General features: G+C 36.5%; 1 protein-coding gene across 1 annotated transcript in view; it reads left to right on the top strand.

Moving 5' to 3' along the window:
* LINGO2 (leucine rich repeat and Ig domain containing 2) overlaps positions 1-24299 on the top strand; it is a 6800733-nt gene that overhangs the window by 3914791 nt on the left and 2861643 nt on the right. Inside the window, exon 10 of the mRNA XM_044061897.1 lies at positions 1018-1109. The gene's annotated coding sequence lies outside the window, so the exon portion shown is untranslated. The remainder of the gene's footprint in view (positions 1-1017; positions 1110-24299) is intronic.

Raw genomic sequence — 24299 nt, 5'->3', positions numbered from 1 at the left:
AGTACCATCAAGTTTTTTTTCACAGTATAGAGTATGCATTTTCTGTTCTTCTTGCTTACCATCTTAAGAAACAAATTTCAAGAACCTTCTTTGTATTATTATTATTATTATTATTATTATTATTATTATTATTATGTATTGTACATAGTGTGAACCTAATTGCTAAAGATTCATCGTCAATAAGGATCTGAGACAAGTTAACACATTGCATCTGAGTGACACCTCCAGATGCATCTGCAGTTAACTCTTACTGACGCCACTAGGTGTTAAATATTGCTTGTTCATATTTGCATCAATACTTTCAAAACCATGCTATGTACAAGGTTTTAAAAAAATTCATTTTAAAGCTTACACAATGGCAAACTCAGCTGCATTAATATTTGACCTCTGTCTAGTGCAGATAAATAGATATTAGCTGTTGTTTTTATTATATTAATTTATAAGATGTAATGTTCACATTTTTCTAAATATCCCAACAACCAAGTAACACAGACAGAACTCAGCCTCATGAAAGCTCTAACAGATGAATAAAATGATGCTGACAGCATGTGCATAACTTGAGTGGCTGCTGAGATATTGTAAGTTGTTTACAAAATATTACAAATGCAATAGTTACTGTGTTTACTGTGACTTATAAAATGAGGTTTAAGACCTAGAACCTAAAGAATACTACCACTATAAAATAGTTTGTGCTGAAGAGTTTTCCATTTAAACTTATTTCATAACCCCTTTGTTTCCAGAGATATGAACATTTGTTTGAAATGTGAGGACATAATTTGATTCTGTCAAAAGCCTTAGGCTCCACCCTTTGGAAGTTACAGTGCAAATGTCCTGATCTCCATTGGAGTTAATGAGTTAAATAATGATCCCCTTCTTACATGGTCTTCTACCCTGATTATTTTTGCCCCAGTCACATATGCAGAAATATAAATTATGTACCTTGTTCTCTAAAAACTGAAGCAGAATTATTAGTCAGTATTTCATAACATAATTCTTCCTTCTTCCTTGATTAACCAGATATAAGATATCCACTTCTGTCAGAATATACTAAAGTGGTGAAGGAAGAAAGGCAATAACGAGGTACCCTCCATCATGTTCTGCTCAAAATGGTAAGGTGCTTTTTATATGTTTGTGTCTAATAGATTGTATTGCTGTGCTATGAAGTGCTGTATATGAAACACAGGTTCACAAATTAAATATGCATTAATTAAATCATGTTGAACACTCAGCTCCTAGCAAAAGTTATCCTGTAAGCTCCCCTAAACATTCCTTGCATTCTCATTTTAATAGTGTTAGCAAATGTATTAATTACAGGTCTGTGTTTGTATCCTTCAAAGGAATGTAACAGTTTTATTGTTTGTCTTTATTTCACAGGTGATCCAAATGTGTTTGCAGAGTTCTTTTTTTTCCTGTTAAGTTGCACGTTCTAAGCAGCAAGAAAGAACAAAGTATAATTATATAATATTTATTGTTGAATGCAAAATGTAGTGTGGTATAAGTATGGATACTAGAGGTATTCAGTAAGAAAAATACATTTTTATAAACACAGTAATTAAATGTATCCTGAAAGTGTTACAACCATTGATTGCAACACCATTTACAAACTGAGAAAGAAAGAAAACACATGAGATGTTTTAGGTTTCAAGTGCTTCAATGAAAAAAGTACCTACACCTGTTTATACCCACACACTGCAGTTTTGTAAAGTTAACACACATGATGGCATGCACAGATGTCTGATTTCTAATCTGTTTAAACTGCGCAATTCTCAAAACATTGTTTACTCAGACATTGTTTTCATGATTCTGTGGTACCTCGAAAACTGGCAAATATGCCTATGTGGTTTACATGGTCAACACATAAGTACATTTGATCAGCCGCCAGTTTCAGAGATAACTGTATCATCTTTCAAATGAGTATTACAAATTCAAAAATTATCTATGTGCTTTTTTATTATTATTATTTTTATTTTTATTTTTACTTTGTGTTTGTTTACCAGGGTAGTGCACTGGTCCTACTAGATCATTTGCAAGCACAGTGTTGGTGAAAAAATATTCACATGAACTACAAAGGTAAAGTACAGTCACAGTTGTTATACAAATTGAATGAAATAGAAGAAGGAGAATGTTTCTACTATACTGACTATAAACTGTTTGAGAGAGAAGAAAGGCACTTGCTAAAGGTTGCATACACAGAGAGACCAGAGGTAGTAAATGTAGGACTGGTAATGGAAGCAGGGGTTGAGGTATGTGGGTTATGCACCCTTTTATGATGTAAGTACATTTAGCCTATTTTAGAAGGTGAGTTTTGAAATCATGCCTGAATATAGGTGGGGAGATTGCCAAATAAATGGTACAGTTATGGAAAAATGTATTTTTTGTGAATTGAATACTGCATGTAGGAGTAGACCTGGTGGAGTGACATGGATTTATGAGGGTTTTTTATGCATTTTAGCAGAAAGAGGAGGATACAATTCCAAACATGTGCCTAGTAGATTGGCTATTTGTTTAACTCTGGAGACATTTTGCTTTGCTGAGTGAATGTCACTGGTATTCTTGAAAAGGTGAATGTGTGATGAATCTCCAAATGGAGTTAGATATGATCTATCCTGAGGTGATGTTTTTGCTTAAAGGCAGAGACAGTAATGGGAAGACTGTATATAAAGCAGTACTCCTGATCTACGTATCCAGATTGTGTATAACATGCCATACAAATACTGCACTTCTCTTCTTCATACATAACATTATATAAGCTAAGATGCTTTCAGAGGCTGATCCTTAACATGGAAACAGAGTGCCAGAATGTATACCGTGTAGTAGGATGACAGCTGTGACTTAAATGCCAGTATAGAAGAGCTATTCTTGTGCTCTAATATTTGTAGTAGTGCTATATATATCATACAGTTATATGCTGAAGTGCTGCCATGCAATATGTATTGTTTATTGCATTAATTACTTTATTTTTTAAACTTATGTTTGCTGGCTGTGGTATTTGTTCTGACAAGGGGAAATTTGGCTAGGCATCAGAGAAATTCCCCTACTCTGTCAGTAGGTGGTGATGAAAAGTGCTCCTTGATGGAGTTGAAAGGGATGTGTCAAACATGGTGAAGGTTGCTGTGTCTGAGAAAGTTTCTGCTAATTCATGATCTGCTGTTTCTGATGCAACTGCTGCTTCCGGTAGATTATTTGATGAATACTTGGTACAAATTCCTGATAAGGAAGAACCTGCCACTGATGACGGGGTGCAGTGAACCTGTTTACTTCCACTGATGCTTCTTCTGTTTCAGAGAGATTTTCTGGCACAGTATGGGTGCACAATGAAACAATACAGGAGCCATATATTTCTTAAAACCTTTGCTCCACAAGTTTGTTTGAAATGCTCTCTCACGTATGCTTTGGTGACTGGTTGGATTGATTCTAATGCACCAGTATATTCTAATGCATTCAGACTATTTTTCTAACCCCACAGAAATGAAACTGGTCAACTATACTTTGTGGGAGAAAATAATTAATCCGTTAAGCATTCAAGTTGCTGACATTCATTTTGTTATTCATTTAGAGGTAATAGTTTCATGCTTTTGTGAACCTTACCTTATCTGTTGATTTATTTAATACAACTAAACATGAACTACCTTGCAAAAATCTTGATATGTCTGAAATGTATTTTCAAGTAAAAAAAAAAAACCTGCTGCAGTTTTGAACTGATGCTTTTTGCAAACACTATATTGAAACTTATTTATACATTGTGCTTATGTTACATAAGTTTCTAAAATGCTAAAATATATATTGGATCTGGACTGGAGGATAAAAATCATGGGTTGTTTTACATAGCAAGAATACTGAAATGTCATATGCACACAGTTTTTGCTGTAGTGGAAAATAGTAGCTCTCTCAAATGCAGGGGAAGAGACAGTTCAAAACTTTTTTTTTTGACAGTCATTCCATTTATTAAGTGCTGCCTACTAAAATATCCCATTGTGGTGACAAGGAGCTCAATATTGAGGAGTTCTGATATTTTTATTTTACATGTCATATGGAATGCCACTAACGGGATGGCTATATTTCTTTGTCATCTTCATCTGCTTGTTAGCCATGTGTTTTTCCTGCAGGATAAGAATTTTCCTCTTAATATTTGCAGTATCTGAGGAACCTGCAGAAATGTGACATTTAGCCACAGATTCTCTGGCTGGAAATATATCAGACAGCCAGCCACCTGGTGGAATGCTGGCTGCGGCAGAGCTATGTTTCATTGACAATGTGAGTGACACGTGATGTCAGAAGAGTAGGAGGAGGAGGTGTTCGATTGCTTCGATCTGCCTATTCCAAATCCAGTTTTCACTAATAATATGTATGATTCCTTGGATCAGATGAGGGGGGGGGGGCATCAGTAGGTAAGATTTGTGTGTGTAATACAGTAGAAAAACAGGTAATTGTTAATACAAGTGCAAGTGTAAAACAAAATTGTGACAAATGTCATAGTTAATTGTAATAATGGGATCAGTGATGTTATCATTTCCAAATTTATATCTGGTGCCAAATTCACTTTCATGTTAATTATTTACCAGGTATTTGTTTCCTAAGGTAAGGTGCTTGAAAATTGTGTGTGTGCGTGTGTGTGTGTGTGCGTGTGTGTGTGTCTGTGTGCGTGTGTGCGTGTGTGTGCGTGTGTGTGTGTGTGTTTGTGTGTGTGTGTGTGTGTGTGTGTGTGTGTGTGTGTGTGTGTGTGTGTGTGTGTGTGTGTGTGTGTGTGTGTGTGTGTGTGTGTGTGTGTGTGTGTGTGTGTGTTTTTCTTGCTCTGGAGAAAGTGTGCTGGTAATGCATTTTTCTTTTTAATAAACCCATCCTTAAAGTATTTGATATTCACATCCTAACACCTGGGAGTGGGGCAGTGCTATATTTTCAAATACAGTCAAATGTTTTTCATCATATTAGTTATATGACCCATCAAATTATTCACAGTATGTTGAATTTTTTTGAATGTTTACAATTCTTTTGGTAGGTTAACATTGACATCATCCTTGATTGTGACTGTAACTGCAACCATAGCCAATCGGAATGGAAAATGTTACAAGATGTCACGTTATATAGAGATTGAAAACATCTGAGTGTTTTAAGTATAAAACAGGAAAGGTCATACGCGTTTATCAATGGAGTTTTGTAGACTGAAATTGACATTGTTTTTCTTTCTGACTCATTAATAGAATGTAACAGGGGGCATTATGTCTTCCATTTTGCTAATTCCTATGCTATTTGGGGTGTTTTTATGGTGTGACCTACTATTATCCCGGTAGGGAAGGGTAGGGAAGGGTATTCTTCACCTGAAAATACATTGTGTTCAGGAAGTCCTTTGGCAGAAATATGTTAAGACCCTATTGTCAGAGCATTATTCTAAGACAGTATTTTACATCCCGGAGAATGTCTTGGGGATTCTTTTCAAATCTAAACATTGTCAGGATTATTTAAGGCAAGACAGTGGAGTAAGAAACTTGGAACATCAACATTATTCCTGTCTCCTGGAAAAATATGGAGATTTAGTAAAAATGAAGAATATATTACCTTAAGTGGCACAAGCTATGTATGTGCAGAACCATGTGTACATGTAAGATACGTTGTATAGGCAAAGCTATTTCTTGTGTGGCAGAGAAGTACAACTTAGTTTTTTTGGCTGTGAAGGTGCAAAAAAAACATTATGTGATTTGACCTTTAAGAGATTCTGCAGAGATTAATAGATGTACTCAAGTGTATATTCCAATGTGTGACAAATTACATATCCCATGTCAATACAATATCTTCTGGAATTTTTTGTTACCTTACTGTTGAATAATGTTGGAATTTGCAACATAGCATTACTATAGCTGAACTGGATAGGGCATTAACATTGGTAATCCCTTTGGTGTTGATAGTATAGTATCAACCTTTTATATAGATATGGATCTTGGTCAAAAGGAGTTATTTTAGTGTGCCTTAAAATGAATGGCTCCAGGCTGGTATTGCAGATGAGAGTTACAGTATCTATTATAAAATTGATTTCTAAGAAAAATGAGATGATGGATATTCTGTACTGGCAATTCATCACGCTATGTATTTTCATCTATAACATGTTTGCTACGATTTTACAGTTGTTCTTAATTGTTTCTCTTTCTGGGATAATAAGTGACAGACATTATGGCCTTCCAGGACAACAGATTCACTATATGTTTTTTTTCATCAAATATATTATTCTAATCATTAACCAGTGCATGGCACTATTAAATTGGTGTCCTATGGGATACATAAAATATCTGACAGACTATTTAATTCATATACAGGCTAATGGCTTTCATGACATTTTTTTGCCATGCATCCAGTTGGTATATGCTAGTGGCTTGGTGTTGTGGTCAACAATCTGTTTGCTGATAAGATCGTAATAGGGAGGGTATCAAACAGGTCTGATCCTTAAGTAGTTATATTGTTTTGTTTAGTTATGAACACAGTGGATATAATATGGGTGGGGTAGCTCTGACCTGAGTGTCAGTTCGTAGTTCATGAACTAGACACACATCTAGCATGGGGGAGTTACCTCATTATAGAGTTGCATTTATGGCATGTGGGGTTCATTCATAATAAAGAACTGTGTCATATGAGGGCGTTCTTTTATTAACCAGGCACTTAAAAATCCTTGTTATTGCTTTTGTACAAAGCTGAATTGTTTTTGCATAATGGACAGAACTGACCCAACAAGTACAAATGTAGCAGTGGAAGACAAATTATCTTTCTATTTTTTTTTCAGAAATAGAACTACACAAAGATGTAATAACACATTTAAACAAATTGGTAATCTCAAGAGAAATGGCATATTAAAGAATTAAACAGTGTTGATAGGCTTCAAATTTAACATTATAATGCAACGCTAGACCAGAAGAAAACAATCATTATTAGAGTTAAGGATTAGTCAAGGTATGTCAACCCTAGTTACAATAAGACAAGACAGAGAACGGTATGCTAATGATAGCCAGATCATACAGAGATGCATTAGACAGTTTGGAACAGCACAATGGCATCTAATCAAAAGGTATGCAAGGCATTATTCAAAACTGTGCTTCCTTTGCCTGGCAGAAAAACTACTGTTACATTGTCCTTGACTGAGAATACAATATCTACTAATGACGATGGCCCAGCTCATTACACAATTATACTGCTGAGTTGACAGTCATTCCATTTATTAAGTGCTGCCTACTAAAATAGCCCATTGTGGTGACAAGGAGCCTGGCAATTATTGAGGAGTTCTGATATTTTTATTTTCACATGTCGCGCTGGAATACCACTAATGGGATGGCTATATTTCTTTGTCAATCTTCTATCTGCTTGCATTTAGCCATGTGTTTTTCCTGCAGGATAAAATTTTTCCTCTTAATATTTGCAGTATCTGAGGAACCTGCAGAAATGTGACATTTAGCCACAGATTCTCTGGCTGGAAGTATATCAGACAGCCAGCCACCTGCTGGAATGCTGGCAGCAGCAGAGCTATTTTTCATTGACAATGTGAGTGACACCTTGATGTCAGAAGAGTAGGAGGAGGAGGTGTTCGATTGCTTTGATCTGCCTATTCCAAATCCAGTTTTCACTAATAATATGTATGATTCCTTGGATCAGATGGGGGCATCAGTGTAGGTAAGATTTATTATTAGTGTAATACAGTAGAAAAACAAGGTAATTGTTAATGCAAGCGCAAATAAAAACAAAGTGTGACAAATGTCATAGTTAATTTTAATAATGGGATCAGTGATGTTATCATTTCCAAATTTATATCTGGTGCCAAATTCACTTTTCATGTTAATTATTTACCAGGTATTTGTTTCCTAAGGTAAGGTGCTTGAAAATTGTGTTTGTGTGTGTGTGTGTGTGTGTGTGTGTGTGTGTGTATGTGTGTGTGTGTGTGTGTGTGTGTGTGTGTGTGTGTGTGTGTGTGTGTGTGTGTGTGTGTGTGTGTGTGTGTGTGAGTTTGTGTGTGTGTGTTTGTGTGCGTGTGTGTCTGTGTGCGTGTGTGTGCGTGTGTGTGTGTGTGTGTGTGTGTGTGTGTGTGTGTGTGTGTGTGTGTGTGTGTGTGTGTGTGTGTGTGTTTTTTCTTGCTCAGGAGAAAGTGTGCTGGTAATGCATTTTTCTTTTAATAAGCCATCCCTTAAAGAGTTGATATTCACATCCTAACACCTGGGAGTGGGGCAGTGCTATATTTTCAAATACAGTCAAATGTTTTCATCATGTGGATTATATGACCCAATCAAATTATTCACAGTATGTTGAATTTTTTTGAATGTTTACAATTCTTTTGGTAGGTTAACATTGACATCATCCTTGATTGTGACTGTAACTGCAACCATAGCCAATCAGAATGGAAAATGTTACAAGATGTCACGTTATATAGAGATTGAAAACATCTGAGTGCTTTAAGTATAAAACAGGAAAGGTCATACGCATTTATCAATGGAGTTTTGTAGACTGAAATTGACATTGTTTTTCTTTCTGACTCATTAATAGAATGTAACAGGGGGCATTATGTCTTCCATTTTGCTAATTCCTATGCTATTTGGGGTGTGTTTTGGTGTGACCTACTATTATCCCGGTAGGGAAGGGTATTCTTCACCTGAAAATACATTGTGTTCAGGAAGTCCTTTGGCAGAAAGATGTTAAGACCCTATTGTCAGAGTATTATTCTAAGACAGTATTTTACATCCCGGAGAATGTCTTGGGGATTCTTTTCAAATCTAAACATTGTCAGGATTATTTAAGGCAAGACAGTGGAGTAAGAAACTTGGAATATCAACATTATTCCTGTCTCCTGGAAAAATATGGAGATTTAGTAAAAATGAAGAATATATTACCTTAAGTGGCACAAGCTATGTATGTGTAGAACCATGTGTACATGTAAGATCATATGGCAAAGCTATTTCTTGTGTGGCAGAGAAGTACAACTTAGTTTTTTTGGCTGTGAAGGTGCAAAAAAAACATTATGTGATTTGACCTTTAAGAGATTCTGCAGAGATTAATAGATGTACTCAAGTGTATATTCCAATGTGTGACAAATTACATATCCCATGTCTATACAATATCTTCTGGAATTTTTTGTTACCTTACTGTTGAATAATGTTGGAATTTGCAACATAGCATTACTATAGCTGAACTGGATAGGGCATTAACATTGGTAATCCCTTTGGTGTTGATAGTATAGTATCAACCTTTTATATAGATATGGATCTTGGTCAAAAGGAGTTATTTTAGTGTGCCTTAAAATGAATGGCTCCAGGCTGGTATTGCAGATGAGAGTTATAGTATCTAAACGTACCAGATAAACCACAAACTGAGAAAAATACGAAAAACTGAGCAGTAGAGCACACCCAAGCACTGGTTTATTCGACAACAATAATGTAAGCAAAGCACAAACTAAGCTTTCAGTGAGCTCAGTGTCTCACCTTCCTCAGACAACATTTACAAGCCAACTAACATTCTTTATATAGTGGATTCTCAATTAGTTAATTAAATTCAATTATGCAAAGTCCTATTCAATTATATATAAAAAAAATTTTTATACACAATTCTTTTTAAAACTTAAAACCATCCTACTTGAACTACTTGCCACGCTTGAATAAAAAACATTTTAGTGCATCAATGTTAAAATTAAAAACACATGTGAAAAACACATATAAAGTTCCTAGGAAGAAGACTTTATATTATTAGGTTATTTATCTTACTAACATGTCCCACACTACTTTAAATTCTAAAACTATATAAGTTCATATAGTATATGTGTAATCTACATAACATGATAGACCTGCAATTATTTCTCATACTCATCTATCAACTAAATAATTTTAAAACTAATAACATAAAAATTAATAAGCATAAAATTAAATACCATACACATATCGTGCATGGTATAAACCTTAAACCTACTTACTACCAAAGTGGTTTTACCTTTAGAATAACAAATTACTCCTAAAACACTCATCTTTTGTTAGATAATAATTTTAAAACAGGAGCAATAGAGACACACTCGTTTAAGCCTGGGTTGATATATGCCCATGTACGTAACTGCCAATGAAGTTCGTTTACATGTAGATAAACCTGCCAAGGGCCACTTTTGTTGTCTACAAGTGTCTTTCCCAAGACTGTAAACTTAAAACAATGTCCCGGACAGGCGTTAATGTGCCTGGCAAGGGCATTATTAACATCATGCTTAGCTATAGCATAAGTGTGTTCATAAATGCGCTGTCTAAGTTTTCTTTTCGTTTTTCCTATATAGAATGCGGCACATTTTTGGCATAAAGCCACATAAACAACACCCATGGACTCACAGCCATATTTCCCCGTTATTTTATATTCTACATCTCTAATTCTAACGTTCAAGTCAGTAAGAATGTGCTTGCATTGATTGCAAGCCCCACATTTCATCATTCCTACGGAACGTTGGGTTGAAGTTCGAGATTTTAACTCAAGCAAACATTTTAAATTTTGCCCTCTTCTAAAGGTTATTTTTGGACATTCCCCAAACTTGTTGGTCAAAAACATGTCTTCAGTAATAAGTGCCCAATATTTATTAAGCACCTTCCTGATTTCAAAGTGGTCAACTGAATACGTGCAAAAAAATCTCAAACTGGACACAGACACATTAGTGTTTTCACAACTTGATGTAGATGGAACGCTAATATCAACGTCCAAAATGTTATTTTCAGTATAGAGGAAAGGTTTATAAAAACCCACTCTTCTTTTCATAATAACCTCCGTTTTAATATCTACAAGTAGTGAACCTGGGTAGCCTCTATTGCTAAACATGTGGCTCAAATGTTCACATTCCTGCAAAAAATCATCAAACTTGGAAATCATTCTAGCGGCTCTAACCATCTGGCCTTTAACTATGGCCCTCTTTTGATAACCAGGATGGGAGCTCGTAAAATGCAAAAACGCATTAGAGTAAGTAGGTTTCCGATTATTATCTAACAAAAGATGAGGTGCTTAATAAATATTGGGCACTTATTGCTGAAGACATGTTTTTGACCAACAAGTTAGGGGAATGTCCAAAAATAACCTTTAGAAGTGGGCGAAATTTAAAATGTTTGCTTGAGTTAAAATCTCGAACTTCAATAGCGTTCCGTAGGAATAGTCAAGGTATGTCAACCCTAGTTACAATAAGACAAGACAGAGAACGGTATGCTAATGATAGCCAGATCATACAGAGATGCATTAGACAGTTTGGAACAGCACAATGGCATCTAATCAAAAGGTATGCAAGGCATTATTCAAAACTGTGCTTCCTTTGCCTGGCAAGCTCATTACACAATTATACTGCTGAGTTTTCCAGTAAGAGGCTATATACAGATGTGCAATGACAGATACTCGAGGCAGGTATACTTCTGGGAGTTGTATAGGTCAATTCAAACAGACAGGTGGCTTATATCCAGGTATGACTATCAGGCTTAAGGGGGAGTTTCATCAGTTTACCAGCCCTCTGGGCTACAGTATCCCATATTGCGCGCAAGGTCCCACAAGCCCAGTATACATGGTAAACATCTGTTCCCTTTGCTTGGCATACAAGGCAAATGAACATTGATGAGTAGCTTTTGCTTTTTCTTTAGCTGGGACAGGGTCCAGTATCTCCCATATATAAGTCTTACCTCGTGACTTAAGTGCCTAGCATAAGGGGTTTATAAATGTAGGAGTTGAAACTGTAAGATTGTATTATTGATTTCATATGTCGGGGAGAATCTACTCATATTTGCACCTAATAAATGTCCATTATTGGTTCTATACTGTTTAATAAATAACCACCAATATTAGTGTGCTAATCTCAGTGCTACTGATGGCAGCCACCACCCCATCGCTTGGCATGGGTTATCTCTAACCATTTTTGTACACACTTATGTTTCCTATAATAAGGCATAGTTGAGGTACAAAGACCTCCAAAAAAGTCATGTTTTTTAGTATCAAGAAGATGTTCTAGGCTCCATATTCCTAATGCCTCCCAGATTGTCCATGGAATGCAATAGTCATTTAATTTAAATTATGATCAGGGTAGTCATCTTAGAGCTTGTCAAGGCCTTTATATTTAAGTTGTGTTTCCAAAAGGAGGTTTATTATATCAATAGGAATGTCATGTGTTGTAATATTTTACTATAGTATATATACTAAAGACTCATCAGAAAGACAAGTGATAAATATATTTTTCTTTTCTTTTCTTTTTCTTTTTTTGTGATTTACATTTGACTACAGGGAACAGGTCACTGGTTTATAATAACATTTGTAAAGGTAGATTACAGTAAGTCCATCAAGATACTTGTTTCATTTCTGTATATTTATCTTTGGGCTGCCTGCCATTTATAATAGACATTGCAGTTTTATAGGGCTTTACCTCTACCTGCAGTGTCATGATTTTTGTGATAGTGTTTTTACAGATGCCTCACAGTGGGTGACAGTGTCCTGAGACATTACCAGTATAGGTAAGTGCTTTGGAAGACAAACTTAGAGAAACACATAACAGAATGATGCATTTTTGGTTGGAAGTTGTGTTTGCCTTAGCTGCTGTCAGATAGAGACAACATATCCATGCTAGTTTTGTTGAAGAAGATTTTTTTGACCACATTACTTAAATACATTTCATGTTAAAACTCTTCTTACAAATCACAGCCAGTAGAAGACATTTTAATCCAGGTAAGGTTATTAGAGATTCTAGGTATGGTTGCCCTATATCCCTGGACTATTTTTCACTGGTTATAGAAGTGATATCATTCCACTGAGGCAAATTTAAAAGATTTATAAGAGAAGATCACAAACTTTCAACCTAAATTTCAGACTTCTGCATCTCTCTCTTAGAGAATTTAGGCAGCTCAAGTGATGTTTATGCCCCACATTTTATTCCTTATTAGAAACATTCCAGCCCCTGGCAATCATTCCAGCAATGGAATAAAATACAAGACCTTATAAATAATTCTGTTTTAAGGAGAATGGACCATAGAATATCTTCCTTTATCACATATATCCTAAGGTTTTATGGGTGCTGCAGTTTTCTGTATATACTTTTGGAGGATATTGCCAAGGACTGGTACATCCAAGTATATTTGGACAGTGTCAGGGTTAGCGGTCTGGCATGAGGTAGATGACCCAGTGACTGTATATAGCAGCAGTCTCTATTGCAATAAGTAACAATGTTAAAATATCTAGTAGCCTGTTAAAGGTTTTCCAGGAAACTGACATCCTGTACACCGAAGCATAGCAAAGAGTGCATAGTTTGCAGTATGAGAGTGAAATAAGATTTAAATATAACAAAACAGGCATAAAACAAGAACTTTGCCTTCTCACATCTGGATGATGCTTCATTCAAATAATCAAGCAACTTTATACAGTAAGAGCATTTGATATTATTTTGTCTTAATTTCTTGAAGTAATCAGTGCATCTGCCATGAATTAAACTGGAAAAGGAAATTAGCAATACTAAAATCATAATTATTTGCCTACACTGGAAATGCTTACATATTTTTAGCCAGCAGTGGTAGCTTTTATTAGCAAATAATTTTGTGTTTTACTGAAATGTATACAGAGAAAAATCTCACAAAGAGATATGGTAGCCATTCTTGTCAAATGAAAATATGTTTTGTAAGTAAGTTTATTGCAGTAAGTTTGTTAATCAGAAAGCAAATTATTGTCATCATTTATCATAGTTTTAAAGCAAATTATAAAAATGGTTTTCTTTCCATTTAATATAATTTTACAGCAGAAAAAAATAGAATCAATTTGAAGCAAAGCTCGGCACAATGGATTGCAACTGTGTCTCTGGAAATGACCCACACTTTAGCTGTTTGAGAAAGGCATATGAAGAGTCATCTTGGATGCTTTGCTGTTAAGGTGAATGTTGGCATCCACTTCAGTAACAAATAGATATTCGGTTATGATCAGGGGAAATATTGTTTTTAAAATGCTTTATAATATTTTGGACATTTTCTCCCAGGGACTTCAATGAAAATGGGCTCCTACCCAGTCTTCACTTCATGATAATCAAAGGTCAATAAACAAATAAAATAACCCCACCATCAATACATCCTCTGCTCTCACTGTCTTGCCATTTACTGTCAACTATTCGGGCAATGCAATAAAATAACAATATTTTACCTTAGAAAGTCAGATTACTTTCATTCCAAGGAACACTACTGTGTGACACTAAAAACAAATGACTGTTGCCCATTGCCTATAGGGTTCATTTTCTATTTATTTCAACGAATATAAATGACTGAATTGTGATTCCTGTCCTTTCTTAACAAGTTGTCCTACATAGTAAACCAGCATCCTTATGAAGTATGTAGGGCTTACCAGCAGTTGTAAAGCATGAGCTGGTCTCTGAAAATACAGCATTATCAATCAACTGCCTCAATCTACCAAATGCACTTATACATAATATTTGATCCATCAACAGTCTTACCCAGTGGTATACAGTCATATGTGCCCTCTGACCCTTGGTAGAATGTCACTCTGCTGCATACAGATCCTGTCTAAATTAAGCTCTATATCAATACTCCCTTCTGTAACCTATATTCCACTCCCACACAGCCTTAGGGTGCCACTCACCACATTTCTCAGTAATGTCATGCTTCCAGTCTAGCTATCTACAATTGCCCCACCATCCCTACTGAGGATATGTATGGTATATACTTAGCCCTGTACTGTTATTGTCTTGAAATTATTTGCATATCCATTGTGTTTGAAATTTCTTCTTTGGTGTTGTCAGCATCATATCTTACAATTCTCATATAGCTAGCTGGCTTCCCTATTAGAAGACCGAAGACGCATTCTTTCAAATGTGTCTTGGTCGAACTCAAAAGCCTGAAATGGCAAAATATCGAAGGGGCTTATCAGCTAATTCTTTCAATGGGAAAGAATTTGCTTGGCTGCTTCGTTACTTTGCTGTTTTTGGCATTGTAGTGGGGTCTCAGAGTTGGTATATTTAAGTAGGGAGGTGTGGGTGGTGAAGCCCCCCACTTAATGTAATGTTTAAAATGTTTTTTTTTGTTTGTTTTTTGTTTTTTATGTTGGAACAGTGATTTTTTTTTTCCTAGGGAAAAAAAATCGCTGTTCTGACAGTTCGAAATTGCAAGCGTCCGCTTACATAGGGTTGATTAACCACCATTCACTTTTTTATAGACCCAGCTAGCTGACATACTATATTACGTGGACTATACTGATAACATTCTACAGGCCACTTCCAAAGCATTTATGCCGAACAGTTTTCTGCTTGCTGTTTACCAATTACTAATAATTTACTCTGCCATTATGTTAATGTCTTTTATTGAAGTTGTATTGATAGATTCCATTATATTAAAATACATTTAGTTAGCTGTATTGTGTATGTTTGCAACTTTCTGTATCTATTTTGTGACCCTGACTCTAGATCACAACAGCTTATTTAAGATCAGTCCACTAACTAGGTCATCATAGGAAGTAAATTTAATTTGAATGTGCTTCAGTCAATAATTCTAACTTAAAACCAAAATGGTGCTAAAACAGATATAACACATACATATACCATCTCAAATCAAGTTTCCAAGAAGGTAAAATGTCAAATACTCCTTAGACATGTGTTGAAGGGAAGAGAGAAATAAATCATAATGAAGATTTTAAAAACAGAAAGCAACATCTTTGTACAGTCTTTGCAAGCATTCATGGGAATTATGTGCATATCCAAAAATAATCTATCTAATCTATCTATCTATCTATCTATCTATCTATCTATCTATCTATCTATCTATCTATCTAACTATCTATCTATCTATCTATCTATCTATCTATCTATCTATCTATCTATCTATATCAATTACTTTTGAACTCTTATGTTAATTTAATACATAGTAAAACAAAATATTTTCAATGTTATCAAGCCAAACCAAATTACAAATTATACCAGGAAGTGATGTTAAGCATAGAATCATTTATTTGTGTTTATATGTCAGTAAATATACATGCATGACTTTGTATATTTATCATTTTTGCAAGGTTGTTCAAAATGTTTTTTTCACATTATTATTGGGGATGAAGTATTATACTAAACATCACATTTCACAAGGCCTTATGATTGGGGTCCTTTGTGTTCTACCCATTTCCAAAAGAAATGTGCAGAATTCCTTGTGCAGCAAATGCTACTGAGAAATCACATAAGACTATGACCAATTCAAACACTAGAATTCATCTCCAAACATCGGGGTAGTTATATATTTGTAGCACACTGATTAATATATATATATATATATATATATATATATATATATATATATATATATATATATATATATTTTTTTTTTTTCCTTTGGAATATCCAGTTGGCTTCAGTGGGACATCTCAGTTTTAGGTGGAGCTATCCAATCTATGTCAGATAAACAGCTACTGGCATTACATGAGGAATACCATAAGGTTACAACGGGTCTATGTTCAGTCATCGAATTAAAATTTCAGTGAACGGCTAATAATCAAACACTAAACATCAAAAATTGAAATTGCTGAACACAAATCTTAGAAATTAAAATCATTTAATGGCCATAGCTAGCCAACAACCAGAAAGTACCATGATCCATAAGATATGTTCAACAAACCCTTTTATAAATTTGCCATATTCCCTATTGTAGTGTGATCTTGGAGTTGGTATATGTAGTTAGGGGGTGTGTGGGGGGATAGAGCCCCCACATTGGTTTACAAGCTGCACAGCATCATCGGATATTCACAATGTTGGCCATTTGATGATTTTATTTTTGAAAATAAGCATATTCGATAATTTAAACTTTCTATGTTTAAAATTTGATTATTAGCCATTCACTGAAATTTTAATTCGATGACTGAATATAGACATAGTTAAAACACCTATAACATAAGCAGGAAGCAATCTTTAGGGACAGCATAGTATTCTATTGACCCAGATAATGTCCATGTGCATATGCAGTTGTGTTGCAGCTGTAATTATCCACTTTATCCACAGGAGATGACAGTAAAATCAGTTTATTGCTCTAAGGGCCACCTATTATATTGCACTATTGCTGGTTATTGGTGGCAGATTTCTCTGTCATGCAGCAGTAGTATGCCTTGCATGGATATAATGTAGAGACTGTCATCATTAAAGACTATCCAGTACTGTACATCGGAATCATTAATAAGTAATGAGATTCATTATCTACTTGTAACCAATTGTTTCTGACTTTTATGTACTGTGCAAAGTACAGTATGTCATGCATGATGAGGTAATCCAGGTTAGTCATACATGGTACACTGTGCTGAACCAAAGTATCAGATTCTGAGTATTGTATCATAGAAATGTGTCTCCTCCACAATGCAGCCACTGACCTTTTCAAATCTGTCCCCAGGTATAAGTTGTAGACATTAGAATAAATACATTAGTGACAGAATTAAAAGCTAAATTTACACGACATAAAACATGTAACAATAACATTTAAAATGTTAATACGATTCTGCATATATACTGATGCAATGATTCACAGAAAGAGACATAACTGAAGGAGAATGGTTACATACAGGCAAGTAAAATTACATAAGTATGGTCAGAAATATCAGGGAAATCATTCATTTTGTTACGCAAATGATTAGCAAATAAAAAGAAACAAAAAAGGGCTAATTAGGACAAGGATCTACCAGGTAGAAGAGAAGTAATTATACACATTTGAGCACCATGTGTAGCCAAGTATTCATTCATTATGTGCCACTCATTAAATTGACATAAACACTCATCTATATATGAATGTGTGCAAACCAGTATAACAGTAGAAGATAATGAGGCAAGTGTAACAACATCTTGAATTGGCCATCTTGTTCGAGTGATCTCTAATAAAAAATTATGAGTCCAGGTTTGAAAACCATTTTTAAATATATATTTATATTACAAACATCTATATTCCACTAAATGAGAGTTCCATAAATTAAAAAAAAATAGGCTCCATAGGAATTACTGCTTCTGACAGATGCTAATGGCAAGAAGGAATTACCATGGCAAAATCTCATAATGTTACAAAACGTGCAGTATCTTAAAAGCAAACTTCAGGTATGTGATTTCTAACTGGATTACTTACTCAGTCGTACTGAAAACATATAGAAACAAGAGTGATACTACATAGAGTTAATAGCAACAGCAACATTTGCAGTCCTGTAATTTATCATCTCCACTTTACTCATAGGTGTCGGTAGCTTGTTATAAATCAGTGTACCAAGAGAGTCTTGGGAGAGGGTACCCAACAATTAAGAGACTCCAACAAATGGTAAGGTCTGATATGATACAGGAATACCAGTGTTTATTTAGCCTTTATACCATTTGGAAAATTTCTTCAGTGCCGTCAAATGCATTACTCATCTTTACTTGGTGGTGTTTGATGGATACATTTGGTTCAGAAATACTTCTTTTCACGGTGGTAGTGTGAAATATGATGTGTAATGCCTGCATTGTAAAAGCTTGGTTTTGTGCAAACTGATGTATAGACTAGACACTTTGTGAAGTTCTTCAGTTTATGGAAACCTAAAATCATATCAACATGAGCACTGGTAGGATATTCACCAGTCAGAAAAGAGTTTACTTGATTACATCTTGGCTCACACTCTGACTAACACAATGTATCTAAATGGTGCAATATAGTGATAAAAGGAGATAAGCAAATAAACAGCTCTGTAGTATACCTTTGTGTCCAAGAAAAGAAGTCATGCACGTGAATGTTGAAATTAATACTTGTAGGATTAACCCAAGATCATCACAGCCTTTTCATGTCCTCTTAAAATCTGAGAAAAACAGGGCACAGGGGATGAGCACTAAATATAGAGCATTGCAGTATATGTTTAGGTACAAGAAAAGAAGTCAGACAGACAAATGTTGCATCATTCTATTTGATCTACTTGAAGGTTTATGCTATTTAAGCATAATTCTTTCATGAGAGACTCACTTATGCATGAGGTGGACACCCTGGATAAAAATATAACTGAGGACACCAACTACCAGAAAATTAAGATACAATATTCAGGGATTTTTTTCTTCTAATTGACCATGACATTAATGTATTGAAGGAACGCAGGTTAAAGAAATTTGAAAGAGATAAGCAAGAGTATTTAAAATAATAAAGCATAACTTTCTCAACAATGGGGAAGGAGGGGTAACAACAACAACTTTGGTTCAGATAGATCCTGTAATTCATAACAAGAGGTTGATGTACATGCACACCAGGACCTGGACTTCTCTGAGCCCCTTTGGACTCTGTCCCTTTATGATGGTCAGAACACCTAAAAGGGATGCAACAGGTTTACAGGAAACAGTGGTACAATTGAGCCCTGCAGATGTACCAACTATCCAGAGAATGGCAGGGCAACGGTTCACTCAGGAAGGGGTAGAGAGAGTGACTCTGGACAATGACACTCTTGCTGAACCAACTTCCTGTGACATCATTTTGAACCATTCACATGACTTTAAAATATTTAACATTAGTTCCTATGATGTCAATCAAAAACATGCTGACATTGTCTCAAAATGTTTTACTTTTGTTACGGCTAAGAGGGCCAACTTGGTTTATGCACTAATGGATCTTAGAGTTTACATTAGGAAACTGAACTTTAAGTTACTGCTTGATGGCAATGAAGGTGCTGAATCTGGGTTGAGATTATCAAGTGTTTACAACCCTCCCTTTCACCCTGCACTTTTGTTATTTGAAACAATGTGTGACTTAGATATGTGATCCTTGTGTAATCGACCTTTGGGACATAAACATGCAAGTGCTTCTAATATTTCTGATATTGATCTTGTCCTGAAAGTGAACAATGTATGTGTTATGAAACTGGACAAGGGGGGGTTGGACCTTATGAATGACATACAGTATATGGGAAAAATGTAATGTATGCTTTACTGTTTGAGGTCACTATGAACAGGTCTGAAGAAAGGAAATGAATCTTGAATTTGTTAGGATTAAAACAATGTTGCATGATATCCTTATGCAAGGACATATTTCCGCAGATGAATATAAATTTTTACATCTTGAAAATCCCATGGTCCCTACTACTTTTGGTTTGCCATAAATGCATAAGGATCTCAATGTCCCCCTCCCACAATGCAGTGTATTGTTGATGGAAGGTCTTCCGTGACAGCTATGTTGACCAAATTTCTTGATTTTTACTTAAAAATGTTTTTAAAAAATTCTCATTTAAGTAGGGACTCATGGGATTTTCTTAAAAATGTAATGAACTGAAATTTGATGAGACAGCTGTTTTTGTGACTATAGATGTGAAAGACCTGCATACATGCATTCCCCACAGCATTGGTCTTGAATGGCTTGCCGAGCTCTTACACACAAACAGATGTGCCCCAGAATAAGGTGAATCTCTATGTTGAGCTTTTGTCAACTGTTCTGCATAATCTTTTTTTTTTGATCGGCAATATTTTTTGCAGAAAAAAAAATCAGCCTTGAGGTCTTGTTATTAAGTTACAATGGGAAAAACGCTTTGTACTTAATAGTAAATATAAGAATTACTGGCATTTATATACAAGGTACCTTAATGATTTCTATTTAGTTTGGAAGAAAAAACAGGCTGTGATAGCAAAATTTATTCAATATTTGAATAACACAACAGATTTTTTGCAATTTACATATGAAATAGGGCCAGATTGTATTCATTATCTTGACATTTTGTTAATTAAAGACTACAAAAAATGTATGTATACCTCTGACATTTGTAGAAAGGTTATTTATTCAAATAATTTTCTTTACTACTCCAGTGCATATCCTCTTAACCAAAAAAAGTAGTGCTGAAGGGGCAATTTGTATTCCCGGCAAGAATGGTTACCTTGTTTGAAGAATTTTTAGACAAATGTAACAACATTAAAAATATGTTTTTGAGAAGAGACTACCCAGGGGGCTTTGCTGATAATATACTACAAGAAGTGATACAGAAAAGAACCTTGCATTTTTCCCCCGTTCCTTCTGAAGGTAACCAGGGTGAGAATGTGGTCTGTGATTCCTGTACTGACATGGTTACACTTGTGAAGTCAACACATGCCACCAATTTCACTACTTAGGTTCATAAGTTCATAGGTGTGTACTAGGCTAATGGCATGGAGCCTTTACAAGCCTAGCCCATAGGACTACCCTGGCATTGTGCCACCCAACCTTAGTTCCTAGTGCCTCTGTCGAGTAGAGCCATTGGAGTGATCCCCGGGGTGAATTTTCAATTTCCATCCATTCATCAAGATTTCACTTGAAGAGGGCCAGTGATGTGCTCTGCTTGACATGTATGGGAAGTCTATTCCATAGCATGGGCAGTCTCTGGGATATGAACCTGTCCCTCCAGCATGTTCTGTTGTTTGCAGTAATGAGGATGAGATCTCTGGAGTGTGTGCTGAAGAGGGATTGGGATTTCTTTAGATGTAGCATTTCTAACAGAGCCCGGTCAGACATGGCTTTGTAAGTCAAGCAGAGATCGGCTCTAAGTAGGCAATTTGAGACAGAGAATAGTTGGAGTTTTTTGAGTCTATCCATATAGGACAAGTCTTTAAGGCCTAGGATCCTCTTTGTGAGGTACTTTTGTGACCTCTCCAGTTGTTGCAGGTGTCTAGTGAGGTACATGACAAATGGGGCATTGTACTCGATGATTGGCCTAATGAGGGAAGAATAGAGGGAGACAATGACCTCTTTCTTCCCGGATGCAAAACCCTTAGTAATGAGATGTGCCACATAGTGGCAATGCGGTGGTCAAACGAGAGGTTGCTGTCAACCTGTGTTCCCAGATCTTTTATAATGCCTTCTGTGTTTAGTGGACTACCATCAATGTGGCAATTCAAGAGAACTGGGTTTTTCCCAAAGGGGATGAAGACACTTTTTTTGGCATTGAGCTTAAGGCCATGGTTCTGACACCAGGTGTTGCTCTCATTGAGGCCTTTCTGTAGGATGTCAACATCACTTGGGGAGTTAATAATAGCTCCCAACTTGCAATCATCTGTGAACTTTGTCAGCCAGTGTCCCTTCATGTTGGCCTGGAGTTTAGAGAAATAGATACCAAATGGGAGAGGACCCAGGACCGAACCCTGTGGGACTCCATTCATGTCTGGTTGGCAGTCTGACTTGGAGTCAGCTACTTTCACACTGTGGGTACTATCTGTGAGCCAGTTTGCAACTCACCTAGTGATATATGGGTTGATGCCTAGCTTAGTAAGTTTTTCTATGATTCCTGAGGTGGGAATGGTATCAAAGGCCTTGGCCAGAACAAGGTAGGCTGTTTGAATCACCTTACCTTCATCGACAGCTCTGGTGACTGACTCAAAGAAGTCGAACAAGTTGAGCAGGCATGATCTACCCTTCACAAAACCAAACTGTGTAGGATCCAGAGTTTGGAGATTCCCTATATCCATGTTTATAAGGTCCATGATGATGCGTTCCATAGCTTTACATATCAGACTTGTCAGGCTAATGGGGTGATAGTTCCTGGGGTCTGTAGTCGCTCCTCTTTTGTGGAGAAGGATGACTGTAGCAGTGTGCCATTCAGTAGGCACAAAGCCTGAGGTGAGGCTGTGATTGAACAGGGCACACAGGTGAGGTGCCAGTTCACTCTGTAGTTCATGTAGAACACAGCCAGGGATACTGTCAGGTCCCATAGAAGCTGTATTCTTGGCCTTGGACAGTGCTGTTTTAACCTGTGCAGCAATAATATTGAGTGCTTGACAATCTACTGGTATTATGATTGGTCCTTTGGGGGGGGGGTAAAGTCAGCACTGATTCTGTCCGCCAGTATATTTGCAGTATCTGTTGGCTCAGTACAGGAGGTACTATTGTGCAGTAGCTCAAAGCAAATCTGGGTATTGCCATGGAGATTCTTTACATAACTATAGAAGGCCTTGTGGTTGTCTTTACTATCTTCTGCAATTTTGTTTTCATAACTAGATTTAGAATATTTGATAAGGGATCTCAACCTTTTGTTGAAGCTGATAAGGGAGTTTTTCCAGTCTTAGGACTTCATTTTATTTTGCATCAGTTTCCTCCTTCTGTTGTAGACTTTGTTTATGGCAGTGGACCACCAGATTGGCTTTCTTTTTTTTGAGGAGAGCGTCTTAGTTGTATTGTGCATGTGTTCGTACAGAGCATTGGTGTATGATTTGACGGCCATGCAACTATTCTCCATTTGCATGTGCCGTGATGTTAGCCACCTTTGTTTTTAGGTGCCCAAAGTTAGCTTTGGAGAAGTTTTTCATGGTGGTTTCCTTTGTTGGGGGGTGGGGGGGTGGGAGGGATGTGGATTTCCAAGGTGATTAACTTGTCATTGGATCTAACCAGGGAGGAGTTGACTATTGGTGTAGAGCAACGGTCGCCCATGTTAGTAATGACCAGGTCAAGGATGTTGCTACCTCTTGTGGGGCTAAGAACAAGCTGGTCCAGGGCATTGGAATTAATGAATTCCAGAAAGTGTTGGGCAAGTGTAATGGTACATTAGTAGTTTTCCCAGTTAATGGAGGTGTAGTTGAATTTGCCCAGCATGAGAGTGTTAGGTTTGACCCTAATATTCACCAGGGTGCTTAGGAATGTGGAGTGTGAATCTTGGGACATGGTTGGGGACCTATAGCAGGCTACAACCTGAATCGCTGTCTTATCCAATGTTAGCTGCATCTGAAGTATCTCAGATGCACTATGTTAGGCTACAAGTCTGGAGGTGTGCACATCCTTTATGAATATGGAAACACCACCACCTTTGGAGCTTTGGTTCAAGTTCTGGGGACAAATGGTGTGGAATGAGTTGTAGCCTGGTAGTGCAGGGGTGCTTTCTGCTGCCTTGAACCAGGTCTCTGTTACAGCACAAATGTTGATGTTCTCCATTTTAAGGAGTACTTCAAGTGAGTGCATTTTGAGATTTAGACTTCTAGCGTTGAGCAGCATGACCCTCAAGTTGCATTTGTTTGTAGCTGTTATGGTGGTAATTTGGTCTTTGGAACACTGCCTAAAAAAGGCACTATAGGGGTGGCAAGAGCTTTGGCCAGTATCCAGAAGCCAGGGGTGACAGATGCAGGCCATCTCTGGCAAAGCATCAAGGTCTGTCAGTCATGTCATCCCAGGCAGACAGATACTGGATCCCCTTAGAATGACACCAGAAATTTAGCCAATTGTTGAAATCAATCATTTTCTGCTTGTACTGTGGTATCATTCTGGGTGATGGTAAGATGCTGTTCAGGGCTAGGGTCATACCTGCCTGGGCTACAAAATCCAAGAGCTCGTCTGTGTCTCTTTTCATGCAGTCCAGCGAGGTACATCTCAGGTCATTCACACCCACATGTACAA

The sequence above is a fragment of the Protopterus annectens genome, chromosome 2.part0 (assembly GCF_019279795.1).
Source record: "Protopterus annectens isolate FY-2018-M chromosome 2.part0, PAN1.0, whole genome shotgun sequence".
NCBI lineage: Eukaryota > Metazoa > Chordata > Ceratodontiformes > Protopteridae > Protopterus > Protopterus annectens.
Note: the sequence above shows the minus strand (reverse complement) of the source record. Positions and strands in the feature narration are given on the sequence as shown.